Source organism: Alosa pseudoharengus, unplaced genomic scaffold (assembly GCF_046254945.1).
Source record: "Alosa pseudoharengus isolate Yale_2024_CS ecotype anadromous, Long Island Sound unplaced genomic scaffold, YU_APseudo_1.1 YU_APseudo_1.1_scf_4, whole genome shotgun sequence".
Lineage (NCBI taxonomy): Eukaryota > Metazoa > Chordata > Actinopteri > Clupeiformes > Clupeidae > Alosa > Alosa pseudoharengus.
Genome location: NW_027468774.1, coordinates 29107521 through 29124208, shown reverse-complemented (window position 1 = coordinate 29124208; position 16688 = coordinate 29107521). Strand labels below are relative to the sequence as shown.

Here is a 16688-nt window from a genome sequence, read left to right as displayed (position 1 = left end):
GCATGCTAACTATGCTAACCATGCTAACTAGCTACAGTGGGTAGGAGTCATAGTTGATGACAAGTAACAGTTACAATGGCTGAACAGTTAAAAAGGTCAGTAGTTTAAAGGGTTAAATTGTTTAACAGTGAAATATTGTAGTGAGGACTTTTATTTTGAAACAGTTTTTGGCAGAGGAAGCAGTTGGACAGGATGTGTAGTCTTAATAGGGCCAGTTTGTATGCTTAAAGCCTGAGACTGGCAGTTGATGCAGCTGGCCCGAACACCTGCCATAGGATTCTAATTGCTTAACGGCCGTATTGTGATGTCATAATCATAATGTTAAGTCAATGGGGAAATTTTGATTAGTTTTTAATTAATAGTTTAAAAAGTATAAAAGTTACAAAGTTGAAAAATACAAAGCTCACATGTCCTAAGTAAGACCTACGTAACATAGTTTGAATGAAGTTTCTACGTTAAACGGTTGAAGCTGCATTAAGTGCGTTAGAAGAAGAATAATAATAATAAAATGCCTTGGAATAACAGTACAGTGCATTTTCATGCACTGTAACTAGAAAAGCATTTCCTGAAGGAAATACAGTGCATGAAAATGCAAAAAATATGATGTAAAATATCATACAGAGTAAAAACAAACTATATTGGTTGCTAGGTAGATGAGGTTTAATATAGTTGGAGTGACTGAACAGTTAAATAGGTGGATAGTTTATATGGTTAAATGATTTGCTTGGAAGATAAGGTTTAATATAGTTGGAATGATTGAACGGTTAAATAGGTGGACAATACTTAACTTAGTTAACTTAGCTAATGCATTTTTAGTAGTTAGCAATGCTAACATGCTAACTATGTTAACCATGTGACTTAGCTAATCTAGCTAATCATTTTTAGCAGTTTTGCTAACTATGCTAACTAGCATGCTAACATGCTAGCATGCTAACTATGCTAACCATGTGACTTAGCTAACTTAGCTAATCATTTTTAGCAGTTTTGTAAAAAATGCTAACTAGCATGCTAACATGCTAGCATGCTAACTATGCTAACCATGTGACTTAGCTAACTTAGCTAATCATTTTTAGCAGTTTTGTAAAAAATGCTAACTAGCATGCTAACATGCTAGCATGCTAACTATGCTAACCATGCTAACTAGCTACAGTGGGTAGGAGTCATAGTTGATGACAAGTAACAGTTACAATGGCTGAACAGTTAAAAAGTTCAGTAGTTTAAATTGTTTAACAGTGAAACATTGTAGTGAGGACTTTTATTTTGAAACAGTTTCTGGCAGAGGAAGCAGTTGAACAGGATGTGTAGTCTTAATAGGGCCAGTTTGTATGCTTAAAGCCTGAGACTGGCAGTTGAAACAGGTGGCCCGAACACCTGCCATAGGATTCTAATTGCTTAACGGCCGTATTGTGATGTCATAATCATAATGTTAAGTCAATGGGGAAATTTTGATTCGTTTTTAATTAATAGTTTAAAAAGTATAAAAGTTACAAAGTTGAAAAATACAAAGCTCACATGTCCTAAGTAAGACCTACGTAACATAGTTTGAATGAAGTTTCTACGTTAAACGGTTGAAGCTGCATTAAGTGCGTTAGAAGAAGAATAATAATAACTAGAAAAGCATTTCCTGAAGGAAATACAGTGCATGAAAATGCAAAAAATATGATGTAAAATATCATACAGAGTAAAAACAAACTATATTGGTTGCTAGGTAGATGAGGTTTAATATAGTTGGAGTGACTGAACAGTTAAATAGGTGGATAGTTTATATGGTTAAATGATTTGCTTGGTAGATAAGGTTTAATATAGTTGGAATGATTGAACGGTTAAATAGGTGGATAATACTTAACTTAGTTAACTTAGCTAATGCATTTTTAGTAGTTAGCAATACTAACATGCTAACTATGTTAACCATGTGACTTAGCTAATCTAGCTAATCATTTTTAGCAGTTTTGCTAACTATGCTAACTAGCATGTTAACATGCTAGCATGCTAACTATGCTAACCATGTGACTTAGCTAACTTAGCTAATCATTTTTAGCAGTTTTGCTAAAAATGCTAATTAGCATGCTAACATGTTAGCATGCTAACTATGCTAACCATGTGACTTAGCTAACTTAGCTAATCATTTTTAGCAGTTTTGTAAAAAATGCTAACTAGCATGCTAACATGCTAGCATGCTAACTATGCTAACCATGTGACTTAGCTAACTTAGCTAATCATTTTTAGCAGTTTTGTAAAAAATGCTAACTAGCATGCTAACATGCTAGCATGCTAACTATGCTAACCATGCTAACTAGCTACAGTGGGTAGGAGTCATAGTTGATGACAAGTAACAGTTACAATGGCTGAACAGTTAAAAAGTTCAGTAGTTTAAATTGTTTAACAGTGAAATATTGTAGTGAGGACTTTTATTTTGAAACAGTTTCTGGCAGAGGAAGCAGTTGAACAGGATGTGTAGTCTTAATAGGGCCAGTTTGTATGCTTAAAGCCTGAGACTGGCAGTTGAAACAGGTGGCCCGAACACCTGCCATAGGATTCTAATTGCTTAACGGCCGTATTGTGATGTCATAATCATAATGTTAAGTCAATGGGGAAATTTTGATTAGTTTTTAATTAATAGTTTAAAAAGTATAAAAGTTACAAAGTTGAAAAATACAAAGCTCACATGTCCTAAGTAAGACCTACGTAACATAGTTTGAATGAAGTTTCTACGTTAAACGGTTGAAGCTGCATTAAGTGCGTTAGAAGAAGAATAATAATAATAATAATAATAAAATGCCTTGGAATAACAGTACAGTGCATTTTCATGCACTGTAATAATAATAACTAGAAAAGCATTTCCTGAAGGAAATACAGTGCATGAAAATGCAAAAAATATGATGTAAAATATCATACAGAGTAAAAACAAACTATATTGGTTGCTAGGTAGATGAGGTTTAATATAGTTGGAGTGACTGAACAGTTAAATAGGTGGATAGTTTATATGGTTAAATGATTAGCTTGGTACATAAGGTTTAATATAGTTGGAATGATAGAACGGTTAAATAGGTGGATAATACTTAACTTAGTTAACTTAGCTAATGTTTTCATTTTTAGTAGTTATGCTAACTAGCATGTTAGCAATGCTAACATGCTAACTATGTTAACCATGTGACTTAGCTAACCTAGCTAATTATTTTTAGCAGTTTTGCTAAAAATGCTAACTAGCATGCTAACATGCTAGCATGCTAACTATGCTAACCATGTGACTTAGCTAACTTAGCTAATCATTTTTAGCAGTTTTATTAAAAATGCTAACTAGCATGCTAACATGTTAGCATGCTAACATGCTAACTATGCTAACCATGTGACTTAGCTAACTTAGCTAATAATTTTTAGCAGTTTTGTTAAAAATGCTAACTAGCATGCTAACATGCTAGCATGCTAACATGCTAGCATGCTAACTATGCTAACCATGTGACTTAGCTAACTTAGCTAATCATTTTTAACAGTTTTGTAAAAAATGCTAACTAGCATGCTAACATGCTAGCATGCTAACATGCTAGCATGCTAACCATGCTAACTAGCTACAGTGGGTGGGAGTCATAGTTGATGACAAGTAACAGTTACAATGGTTGAACAGTTAAAAAGTTCATTAGTTTAAAGGGTTAAATTGTTTAACAGTGAAATATTGTAGTGATGACTTTTATTTTGAAACAGTTTTTGGCAGAGGAAGCAGTTGGACAGGATGTGTAGTCTTAATAGGGCCAGTTTGTATGCTTAAAGCCTGAGAATGGCAGTTGGTCCAGGTGGCCCGAACACCTGCCATAGGATTCTAATTGCTTAACTGCCGTATTGTGATGTCATAATCATAATGTTAAGTCAATGGGGAAATTTTGATTAGTTTTTAATTAATAGTTTAAAAAGTATAAAAGTTACAAAGTTGAAAAATACAAAGCTCACATGTCCTAAGTAAGACCTACGTAACATAGTTTGAATGAAGTTTCTACGTTAAACGGTTGAAGCTGCATTAAGTGCGTTAGAAGAAGAATAATAATAACTAGAAAAGCATTTCCTGAAGGAAATACAGTGCATGAAAATGCAAAAAATATGATGTAAAATATCATACAGCGTAAAAACAAACTATATTGGTTGCTAGGTAGATGAGGTTTAATATAGTTGGAGTGACTGAACAGTTAAATAGGTTGATAGTTTATATGGTTAAATGATTTGCTTGGTAGATAAGGTTTAATATAGTTGGAATGATTGAACGGTTAAATAGGTGGATAATACTTAACTTAGTTAACTTAGCTAATGTTTTCATTTTTAGTAGTTATGCTAACTAGCATGTTAGCAATGCTAACATGCTAACTATGTTAACCATGTGACTTAGCTAACCTAGCTAATCATGTTTAGCAGTTTTGCTAACTAGCATACTAACATGCTAGCATGCTAACCATTTTACTTAGCTAACTTAGCTAATCATTTTTAATAGTTTTGCTAAAAATGCTAACTAGCATGCTAACATGTTAGCATGCTAACTATGCTAACTATGTGACTTAGCTAACTTAGCTAATCATTTTTAGCAGTTTTGCTTAAAATGCTAATTAGCATGCTAACATGCTAGCATGCTAACTATGCTAACCATGTGACTTAGCTAACTTAGCTAATCATTTTTAGCAGTTTTGCCAAAAATGCTAACTAGCATGCTAACATGCTAACTATGCTAACCATGTGACTTAGCTAACTTAGCTAATCATTTTTAGCAGTTTTATAAAAAATGCTAACTAGCATGCTAACATGTTAGCATGCTAACTATGCTAACCATGTGACGTAGCTAACTTACCTAATCATTTTTAGCAATTTTGCAAAAAATGCTAACTAGCATGCTAACATGCTAGCATGCTAACTATGCTAACCATGTGACTTAGCTAACTTAGCTAATCATTTTAGCAGTTTTGTAAAAAATGCTAACTAGCATGCTAACATGCTAGCATGCTAACATGCTAACTATGCTAACCATGCTAACTAGCTACAGTGGGTAGGAGTCATAGTTGATGACAAGTAACAGTTACAATGGCTGAACAGTTAAAAAGTTCAGTAGTTTAAAGGGTTAAATTGTTTAACAGTGAAATATTGTAGTGAGGACTTTTATTTTGAAACAGTTTTTGGCAGAGGAAGCAGTTGAACAGGATGTGTAGTCTTAATAGGGCCAGTTTGTATGCTTAAAGCCTGAGACTGGCAGTTGATGCAGCTGGCCCGAACACCTGCCATAGGATTCTAATTGCTTAACGGCCGTATTGTGATGTCATAATCATAATGTTAAGTCAATGGGGAAATTTTGATTAGTTTTTAATTAATAGTTTAAAAAGTATAAAAGTTACAAAGTTGAAAAATACAAAGCTCACATGTCCTAAGTAAGACCTACGTAACATAGTTTGAATGAAGTTTCTACGTTAAACGGTTGAAGCTGCATTAAGTGCGTTAGAAGAAGAATAATAATAATAAAATGCCTTGGAATAACAGTACAGTGCATTTTCATGCACTGTAATAAAATGCCTTGGAATAACAGTACAGTGCATTTTCATGCACTGTAACTAGAAAAGCATTTCCTGAAGGAAATACAGTGCATGAAAATGCAAAAAATATGATGTAAAATATCATACAGAGTAAAAACAAACTATATTGGTTGCTAGGTAGATGAGGTTTAATATAGTTGGAGTGACTGAACAGTTAAATAGGTGGATAGTTTATATGGTTAAATGATTTGCTTGGAAGATAAGGTTTAATATAGTTGGAATGATTGAACGGTTAAATAGGTGGACAATACTTAACTTAGTTAACTTAGCTAATGCATTTTTAGTAGTTAGCAATGCTAACATGCTAACTATGTTAACCATGTGACTTAGCTAATCTAGCTAATCATTTTTAGCAGTTTTGCTAACTATGCTAACTAGCATGTTAACATGTTAACATGCTAACTATGCTAACCATGTGACTTAGCTAACTTAGCTAATCATTTTTAGCAGTTTTGTAAAAAATGCTAACTAGCATGCTAACATGCTAGCATGCTAACTATGCTAACCATGTGACTTAGCTAACTTAGCTAATCATTTTTAGCAGTTTTGTAAAAAATGCTAACTAGCATGCTAACATGTTAGCATGCTAACTATGCTAACCATGCTAACTAGCTACAGTGGGTAGGAGTCATAGTTGATGACAAGTTAGCAATGCTAACATGCTAACTATGTTAACCATGTGACTTAGCTAATCTAGCTAATCATTTTTAGCAGTTTTGCTAACTATGCTAACTAGCATGCTAACATGTTAGCATGCTAACCATGTGACTTAGCTAACTTAGCTAATCATTTTTAGCAGTTTTATAAAAAATGCTAACTAGCATGCTAACATGCTAGCATGCTAACTATGCTAACCATGTGACTTAGCTAACTTAGCTAATCATTTTTAGCAGTTTTGTAAAAAAATGCTAACTAGCATGCTAACATGTTAGCATGCTAACTATGCTAACCATGTGACTTAGCTAACTTAGCTAATCATTTTTAGCAGTTTTGTAAAAAATGCTAACTAGCATGCTAACATGCTAGCATGCTAACTATGCTAACCATGTGACTTAGCTAACTTAGCTAATCATTTTTAGCAGTTTTATAAAAAATGCTAACTAGCATGCTAACATGCTAGCATGCTAACATGTTAGCATGCTAACTATGCTAACCATGCTAACTAGCTACAGTGGGTAGGAGTCATAGTTGATGACAAGTAACAGTTACAATGGCTGAACAGTTAAAAAGTTCAGTAGTTTAAATTGTTTAACAGTGAAATATTGTAGTGAGGACTTTTATTTTGAAACAGTTTCTGGCAGAGGAAGCAGTTGAACAGGATGTGTAGTCTTAATAGGGCCAGTTTGTATGCTTAAAGCCTGAGACTGGCAGTTGAAACAGGTGGCCCGAACACCTGCCATAGGATTCTAATTGCTTAACGGCCGTATTGTGATGTCATAATCATAATGTTAAGTCAATGGGGAAATTTTGATTAGTTTTTAATTAATAGTTTAAAAAGTATAAAAGTTACAAAGTTGAAAAATACAAAGCTCACATGTCCTAAGTAAGACCTACGTAACATAGTTTGAATGAAGTTTCTACGTTAAACGGTTGAAGCTGCATTAAGTGCGTTAGAAGAAGAATAATAATAATAATAATAATAAAATGCCTTGGAATAACAGTACAGTGCATTTTCATGCACTGTAATAATAATAACTAGAAAAGCATTTCCTGAAGGAAATACAGTGCATGAAAATGCAAAAAATATGATGTAAAATATCATACAGAGTAAAAACAAACTATATTGGTTGCTAGGTAGATGAGGTTTAATATAGTTGGAGTGACTGAACAGTTAAATAGGTGGATAGTTTATATGGTTAAATGATTAGCTTGGTACATAAGGTTTAATATAGTTGGAATGATAGAACGGTTAAATAGGTGGATAATACTTAACTTAGTTAACTTAGCTAATGTTTTCATTTTTAGTAGTTATGCTAACTAGCATGTTAGCAATGCTAACATGCTAACTATGTTAACCATGTGACTTAGCTAACCTAGCTAATTATTTTTAGCAGTTTTGCTAAAAATGCTAACTAGCATGCTAACATGCTAGCATGCTAACTATGCTAACCATGTGACTTAGCTAACTTAGCTAATCATTTTTAGCAGTTTTATTAAAAATGCTAACTAGCATGCTAACATGTTAGCATGCTAACATGCTAACTATGCTAACCATGTGACTTAGCTAACTTAGCTAATAATTTTTAGCAGTTTTGTTAAAAATGCTAACTAGCATGCTAACATGCTAGCATGCTAACATGCTAGCATGCTAACTATGCTAACCATGTGACTTAGCTAACTTAGCTAATCATTTTTAGCAGTTTTTCAAAAAATGCTAACTAGCATGCTAACATGCTAGCATGCTAACTATGCTAACCATGTGACTTAGCTAACTTAGCTAATCATTTTTAACAGTTTTGTAAAAAATGCTAACTAGCATGCTAACATGCTAGCATGCTAACATGCTAGCATGCTAACCATGCTAACTAGCTACAGTGGGTGGGAGTCATAGTTGATGACAAGTAACAGTTACAATGGTTGAACAGTTAAAAAGTTCATTAGTTTAAAGGGTTAAATTGTTTAACAGTGAAATATTGTAGTGATGACTTTTATTTTGAAACAGTTTTTGGCAGAGGAAGCAGTTGGACAGGATGTGTAGTCTTAATAGGGCCAGTTTGTATGCTTAAAGCCTGAGAATGGCAGTTGGTCCAGGTGGCCCGAACACCTGCCATAGGATTCTAATTGCTTAACTGCCGTATTGTGATGTCATAATCATAATGTTAAGTCAATGGGGAAATTTTGATTAGTTTTTAATTAATAGTTTAAAAAGTATAAAAGTTACAAAGTTGAAAAATACAAAGCTCACATGTCCTAAGTAAGACCTACGTAACATAGTTTGAATGAAGTTTCTACGTTAAACGGTTGAAGCTGCATTAAGTGCGTTAGAAGAAGAATAATAATAACTAGAAAAGCATTTCCTGAAGGAAATACAGTGCATGAAAATGCAAAAAATATGATGTAAAATATCATACAGCGTAAAAACAAACTATATTGGTTGCTAGGTAGATGAGGTTTAATATAGTTGGAGTGACTGAACAGTTAAATAGGTTGATAGTTTATATGGTTAAATGATTTGCTTGGTAGATAAGGTTTAATATAGTTGGAATGATTGAACGGTTAAATAGGTGGATAATACTTAACTTAGTTAACTTAGCTAATGTTTTCATTTTTAGTAGTTATGCTAACTAGCATGTTAGCAATGCTAACATGCTAACTATGTTAACCATGTGACTTAGCTAACCTAGCTAATCATGTTTAGCAGTTTTGCTAACTAGCATACTAACATGCTAGCATGCTAACCATTTTACTTAGCTAACTTAGCTAATCATTTTTAATAGTTTTGCTAAAAATGCTAACTAGCATGCTAACATGTTAGCATGCTAACTATGCTAACTATGTGACTTAGCTAACTTAGCTAATCATTTTTAGCAGTTTTGCTTAAAATGCTAATTAGCATGCTAACATGCTAGCATGCTAACTATGCTAACCATGTGACTTAGCTAACTTAGCTAATCATTTTTAGCAGTTTTGCCAAAAATGCTAACTAGCATGCTAACATGCTAACTATGCTAACCATGTGACTTAGCTAACTTAGCTAATCATTTTTAGCAGTTTTATAAAAAATGCTAACTAGCATGCTAACATGTTAGCATGCTAACTATGCTAACCATGTGACGTAGCTAACTTACCTAATCATTTTTAGCAATTTTGCAAAAAATGCTAACTAGCATGCTAACATGCTAGCATGCTAACTATGCTAACCATGTGACTTAGCTAACTTAGCTAATCATTTTAGCAGTTTTGTAAAAAATGCTAACTAGCATGCTAACATGCTAGCATGCTAACATGCTAACTATGCTAACCATGCTAACTAGCTACAGTGGGTAGGAGTCATAGTTGATGACAAGTAACAGTTACAATGGCTGAACAGTTAAAAAGTTCAGTAGTTTAAAGGGTTAAATTGTTTAACAGTGAAATATTGTAGTGAGGACTTTTATTTTGAAACAGTTTTTGGCAGAGGAAGCAGTTGAACAGGATGTGTAGTCTTAATAGGGCCAGTTTGTATGCTTAAAGCCTGAGACTGGCAGTTGATGCAGCTGGCCCGAACACCTGCCATAGGATTCTAATTGCTTAACGGCCGTATTGTGATGTCATAATCATAATGTTAAGTCAATGGGGAAATTTTGATTAGTTTTTAATTAATAGTTTAAAAAGTATAAAAGTTACAAAGTTGAAAAATACAAAGCTCACATGTCCTAAGTAAGACCTACGTAACATAGTTTGAATGAAGTTTCTACGTTAAACGGTTGAAGCTGCATTAAGTGCGTTAGAAGAAGAATAATAATAATAAAATGCCTTGGAATAACAGTACAGTGCATTTTCATGCACTGTAATAAAATGCCTTGGAATAACAGTACAGTGCATTTTCATGCACTGTAACTAGAAAAGCATTTCCTGAAGGAAATACAGTGCATGAAAATGCAAAAAATATGATGTAAAATATCATACAGAGTAAAAACAAACTATATTGGTTGCTAGGTAGATGAGGTTTAATATAGTTGGAGTGACTGAACAGTTAAATAGGTGGATAGTTTATATGGTTAAATGATTTGCTTGGAAGATAAGGTTTAATATAGTTGGAATGATTGAACGGTTAAATAGGTGGACAATACTTAACTTAGTTAACTTAGCTAATGCATTTTTAGTAGTTAGCAATGCTAACATGCTAACTATGTTAACCATGTGACTTAGCTAATCTAGCTAATCATTTTTAGCAGTTTTGCTAACTATGCTAACTAGCATGTTAACATGTTAACATGCTAACTATGCTAACCATGTGACTTAGCTAACTTAGCTAATCATTTTTAGCAGTTTTGTAAAAAATGCTAACTAGCATGCTAACATGCTAGCATGCTAACTATGCTAACCATGTGACTTAGCTAACTTAGCTAATCATTTTTAGCAGTTTTGTAAAAAATGCTAACTAGCATGCTAACATGTTAGCATGCTAACTATGCTAACCATGCTAACTAGCTACAGTGGGTAGGAGTCATAGTTGATGACAAGTTAGCAATGCTAACATGCTAACTATGTTAACCATGTGACTTAGCTAATCTAGCTAATCATTTTTAGCAGTTTTGCTAACTATGCTAACTAGCATGCTAACATGTTAGCATGCTAACCATGTGACTTAGCTAACTTAGCTAATCATTTTTAGCAGTTTTATAAAAAATGCTAACTAGCATGCTAACATGCTAGCATGCTAACTATGCTAACCATGTGACTTAGCTAACTTAGCTAATCATTTTTAGCAGTTTTGTAAAAAAATGCTAACTAGCATGCTAACATGTTAGCATGCTAACTATGCTAACCATGTGACTTAGCTAACTTAGCTAATCATTTTTAGCAGTTTTGTAAAAAATGCTAACTAGCATGCTAACATGCTAGCATGCTAACTATGCTAACCATGTGACTTAGCTAACTTAGCTAATCATTTTTAGCAGTTTTATAAAAAATGCTAACTAGCATGCTAACATGCTAGCATGCTAACATGTTAGCATGCTAACTATGCTAACCATGCTAACTAGCTACAGTGGGTAGGAGTCATAGTTGATGACAAGTAACAGTTACAATGGCTGAACAGTTAAAAAGTTCAGTAGTTTAAAGGGTTAAATTGTTTAACAGTGAAATATTGTAGTGAGGACTTTTATTTTGAAACAGTTTTTGGCAGAGGAAGCAGTTGGACAGGATGTGTAGTCTTAATAGGGCCAGTTTGTATGCTTAAAGCCTGAGACTGGCAGTTGATGCAGCTGGCCCGAACACCTGCCATAGGATTCTAATTGCTTAACGGCCGTATTGTGATGTCATAATCATAATGTTAAGTCAATGGGGAAATTTTGATTAGTTTTTAATTAATAGTTTAAAAAGTATAAAAGTTACAAAGTTGAAAAATACAAAGCTCACATGTCCTAATTAAGACCTACGTAACATAGTTTGAATGAAGTTTCTACGTTAAACGGTTGAAGCTGCATTAAGTGCGTTAGAAGAAGAATAATAATAACTAGAAAAGCATTTCCTGAAGGAAATACAGTGCATGAAAATGCAAAAAATATGATGTAAAATATCATACAGAGTAAAAACAAACTATATTGGTTGCTAGGTAGATGAGTTTTAATATAGTTGGAGTGACTGAACAGTTAAATAGGTGGATAGTTTATATGGTTAAATGATTTGCTTGGAAGATAAGGTTTAATAAAGTTGGAATGATTGAACGGTTAAATAGGTGGACAATACTTAACTTAGTTAACTTAGCTAATGCATTTTTAGTAGTTAGCAATGCTAACATGCTAACTATGTTAACCATGTGACTTAGCTAATCTAGCTAATCATTTTTAGCAGTTTTGCTAACTATGCTAACTAGCATGCTAACATGTTAGCATGCTAACTATGCTAGCATGCTAACTATGCTAACCATGTGACTTAGCTAACTTAGCTAATCATTTTTAGCAGTTTTGTAAAAAATGCTAACTAGCATGCTAACATGCTAGCATGCTAACTATGCTAACCATATGACTTAGCTAACTTAGCTAATCATTTTTAGCAGTTTTGTAAAAAATGCTAACTAGCATGCTAACATGTTAGCATGCTAACTATGCTAACCATGTGACTTAGCTAACTTAGCTAATCATTTTTAGCAGTTTTGTAAAAAATGCTAACTAGCATGCTAACATGTTAGCATGCTAACTATGCTAACCATGTGACTTAGCTAACTTAGCTAATCATTTTTAGCAGTTTTGTAAAAAATGCTAACTAGCATGCTAACATGCTAGCATGCTAACATGCTAGCATGCTAACTATGCTAACCATGCTAACTAGCTACAGTGGGTAGGAGTCATAGTTGATGACAAGTAACAGTTACAATGGCTGAACAGTTAAAAAGTTCAGTAGTTTAAAGGGTTAAATTGTTTAACAGTGAAATATTGTAGTGAGGACTTTTATTTTGAAACAGTTTTTGGCAGAGGAAGCAGTTGAACAGGATGTGTAGTCTTAACCTTATACATTTCCACCCCTATTTTGAGTTTTTCCTCGAAATTGCACACCGCCTACTTAAAATGGCCCTGTTGCCACATACTTTGACTTACAATCAAGTGCCTGACCTCTTTGGAAAGCTAAGGCCTTGTAGAATTTTTTGGTACCAATAGATTGACTGTGTGATGAACTATCAGAGAGTGGCAAAGGGTAGAATGATAGTTTTTTTTATAGGCGGTTATGTACATCTCTAGAAATGACCACATTCTGCCCTCTTGGTCACTTATTTTCTCTTGAAAACACCACTGAGGCCCACTACCAGGTCTTGTGAATCTGTATGTCAAAGTAGATCCTTATAGGATGATGTATGACTGTGTGGGACCCATATTTGTGTGGGCATACACATGCGTTTTGCTAAGTGTCCATTTGGAGACTCCAAAAGGACCTTTGGTTACCCAAAACTAAAATGCTTCCTATACAAGAACCCCTTTATGTAGAACCATGATCTTGGTGTCAAATGAAAGGTTACACTCTCTGTGTCATGTTGCTTGTACCTGGAGTGCTTTGCAGTGGCTGTGCCATGAGTCCAGAGAAGCATTATCTGACCTGAAACTCTTACTTTTGCTCCTACGCCTTTGAGATTTCCATGAAAAAAGGACAAACAAGGTAATGCAGTGAACATTTGTATTATAAAATGAAACAAAGGTAAAAAATAGCAATACCCTGGCAAACGAAACATCAAATGATTCACATTCAATGCAATAGAAATGTATTTGTGTTGGCAACCACGGTCAACAAAATGGAACGTGTTATGAACAACTGAAATAGTCTCGGCCACCGGCTCCTCTTCCTCAGACACAGGATCCTCAGCTCTTGTTTTTTTGCTTGGCGGGGCCCAGTCTTCATCGCTGTCACTGAAACAATTGTACAGATGGAAGTTAGGCTCAGACCCACTAAAGTATATGAAAACCCTTCCCAACAACTTATACAAATGATATAAATGTGTGTACTCAGGTCACACCTCCCCCTGCTCTCTCTTTTACACACACACACACACACACACACACACACACACACAAACACACACTGCATTCTCACCTAACTCCCCTCCCCCCCAGGTACCAGAACACTGTTCACACTGTTCACACTATGAAACAAAGCTAAATGAAAAACTATGCACTAAACATTACAAAAGCAAACTAAACTGTATCTGTAACTGTATATGGATATAAGTAGTCTACTCACAGCTCAAAATCGGGGTCCTTCCCAGCTAAAAAGTTCTGCTCCTCCTCGGAGTCGCATTCCGAGAAAACGCTTTCTTCTCCTTCATCGATGTCCTCCAGATCTTCAATGTCCTCGGGTTCTTCGACATGTTTCGTCTTTTTTTTGTCTCTTTGGCATGTTTTACGAACAAAAACCTTCAAAAACATGTCTCTTGCTTGTTTAGTAACAAACTTCCAAACCACTGCTTCGGAATCTGGTTACGCATGGGCTATGCGCCTTGAGTTTAGCCGACAGGGAAGTAGAATGGGATGATGTGTCACATGTCTAAAGAAAGCTCTCCTCATTGGCTACACGGACATCTAGGTCCCATCTCATTGGCTCACTCAGACGCAGCGCTATGACCATTCAAAGACTGGTTGTCAGATTCATCGCTTACGTGACTCATTGGCTTTGATGGCATCTATCTCGACTCTCATTGGTCCTACAGACATGTAATGGGTATCGATGGAATCAGAAGAGCCTCGTGAACACGCGGAGTACCGTGAATCCAGCGACAATAATGGAAGTAAAACCGAAATATCTGGATTTCCGCGAAAAATAAGTGTTTACTTCGCTTCTTTTCGTATGTATCTGTTTTGTTTGTACTGGCGTGTACAACTACTCAATATATTGGCAATATAACAATGTAGATATTTTACATCTATGGATTCTTACGAAAATTTCAAGACCAAGCATGCTGGGCTAACTTATTGGTACGGCCATACAGACAAGTGACAAAATATGAACGCAGCAACTTTGGGGGGTGGTGGAGGGGGGTATTCTGATATGTTATATATCGGGATAAACTTATATTTTACACACGAAATATATGTTAATTCATGGAAAGCTTTACATATATCGATTCTTGAGTTTCTCAGCTTTAAAATGGTATATAGCATGACTATGGTAGTTCATGATAAGGTGCAAAGAAATGCATGGGGGTTGTTGGGGGGAGGTGGGGGGCACTGTATTTGCCCGAATACGGGTCACCCGTAGTGTACTGGGTTAATAGGGCCAGTTTGTATGCTTAAAGCCTGAGACTGGCAGTTGAAACAGGTGGCCCGAACACCTGCCATAGGATTCTAATTGCTTAACGGCCGTATTGTGATGTCATAATCATAATGTTAAGTCAATGGGGAAATTTTGATTAGTTTTTCATTAATAGTTTAAAAAGTATAAAAGTTACAAAGTTGAAAAATACAAAGCTCACATGTCCTAATTAAGACCTACGTAACATAGTTTGAATGAAGTTTCTACGTTAAACGGTTGAAGCTGCATTAAGTGCGTTAGAAGAAGAATAATAATAATAACTAGAAAAGCATTTCCTGAAGGAAATACAGTGCATGAAAATGCAAAAAATATGATCATACAGAGTAAAAACAAACTATATTGGTTGCTAGGTAGATGAGGTTTAATATAGTTGGAGTGACTGAACAGTTAAATAGGTGGATAGTTTATATGGTTAAATGATTTGCTTGGAAGATAAGGTTTAATAAAGTTGGAATGATTGAACGGTTAAATAGGTGGACAATACTTAACTTAGTTAACTTAGCTAATGCATTTTTAGTAGTTAGCAATGCTAACATGCTAACTATGTTAACCATGTGACTTAGCTAATCTAGCTAATCATTTTTAGCAGTTTTGCTAACTATGCTAACTAGCATGCTAACATGTTAGCATGCTAACTATGCTAGCATGCTAACTATGCTAACCATGTGACTTAGCTAACTTAGCTAATCATTTTTAGCAGTTTTGTAAAAAATGCTAACTAGCATGCTAACATGTTAGCATGCTAACTATGCTAACCATGTGACTTAGCTAACTTAGCTAATCATTTTTAGCAGTTTTGTAAAAAATGCTAACTAGCATGCTAACATGCTAGCATGCTAACTATGCTAACCATGTGACTTAGCTTACTTAGCTAATCATTTTTAGCAGTTTTGCAAAAAATGCTAACTAACATGCTAACATGCTAGCATGCTAACTATGCTAACCATGTGACTTAGCTAACTTAGCTAATCATTTTTAGCAGTTTTGTAAAAAATGCTAACTAGCATGCTAACATGCTAGCATGCTAACTATGCTAACCATATGACTTAGCTAACTTAGCTAATCATTTTTAGCAGTTTTGTAAAAAATGCTAACTAGCATGCTAACATATTAGCATGCTAACTATGCTAACCATGTGACTTAACTAACTTAGCTAATCATTTTTAGCAGTTTTGTAAAAAATGCTAACTAGCATGCTAACATGTTAGCATGCTAACTATGCTAACCATGTGACTTAGCTAACTTAGCTAATCATTTTTAGCAGTTTTGTAAAAAATGCTAACTAGCATGCTAACATGCTAGCATGCTAACATGCTAGCATGCTAACTATGCTAACCATGCTAACTAGCTACAGTGGGTAGGAGTCATAGTTGATGACAAGTAACAGTTACAATGGCTGAACAGTTAAAAAGTTCAGTAGTTTAAAGGGTTAAATTGTTTAACAGTGAAATATTGTAGTGAGGACTTTTATTTTGAAACAGTTTTTGGCAGAGGAAGCAGTTGAACAGGATGTGTAGTCTTAATAGGGCCAGTTTGTATGCTTAAAGCCTGAGACTGGCAGTTGAAACAGGTGGCCCGAACACCTGCCATAGGATTCTAATTGCTTAACGGCCGTATTGTGATGTCATAATCATAATGTTAAGTCAATGGGGAAATTTTGATTAGTTTTTAATTAATAGTTTAAAAAGT

The 16688-nt window shown here is 34.6% G+C and overlaps 1 protein-coding gene and 1 long non-coding RNA gene across 2 annotated transcripts in view; one reads left to right on the top strand and one right to left on the bottom strand.

Annotated features, from left to right (window-relative positions):
* LOC143102878 (uncharacterized) overlaps window positions 1-16688 on the top strand; it is a 268065-nt gene that overhangs the window by 161777 nt on the left and 89600 nt on the right. The window lies entirely within an intron of this gene.
* Window positions 13357-14211, bottom strand: LOC143102279 (uncharacterized). Its single transcript, XR_012982567.1, has 2 exons — window positions 13932-14211; window positions 13357-13600 (listed from the first exon to the last, which is right to left on the bottom strand). It is a non-coding gene; the product is annotated as an uncharacterized LOC143102279 (long non-coding RNA).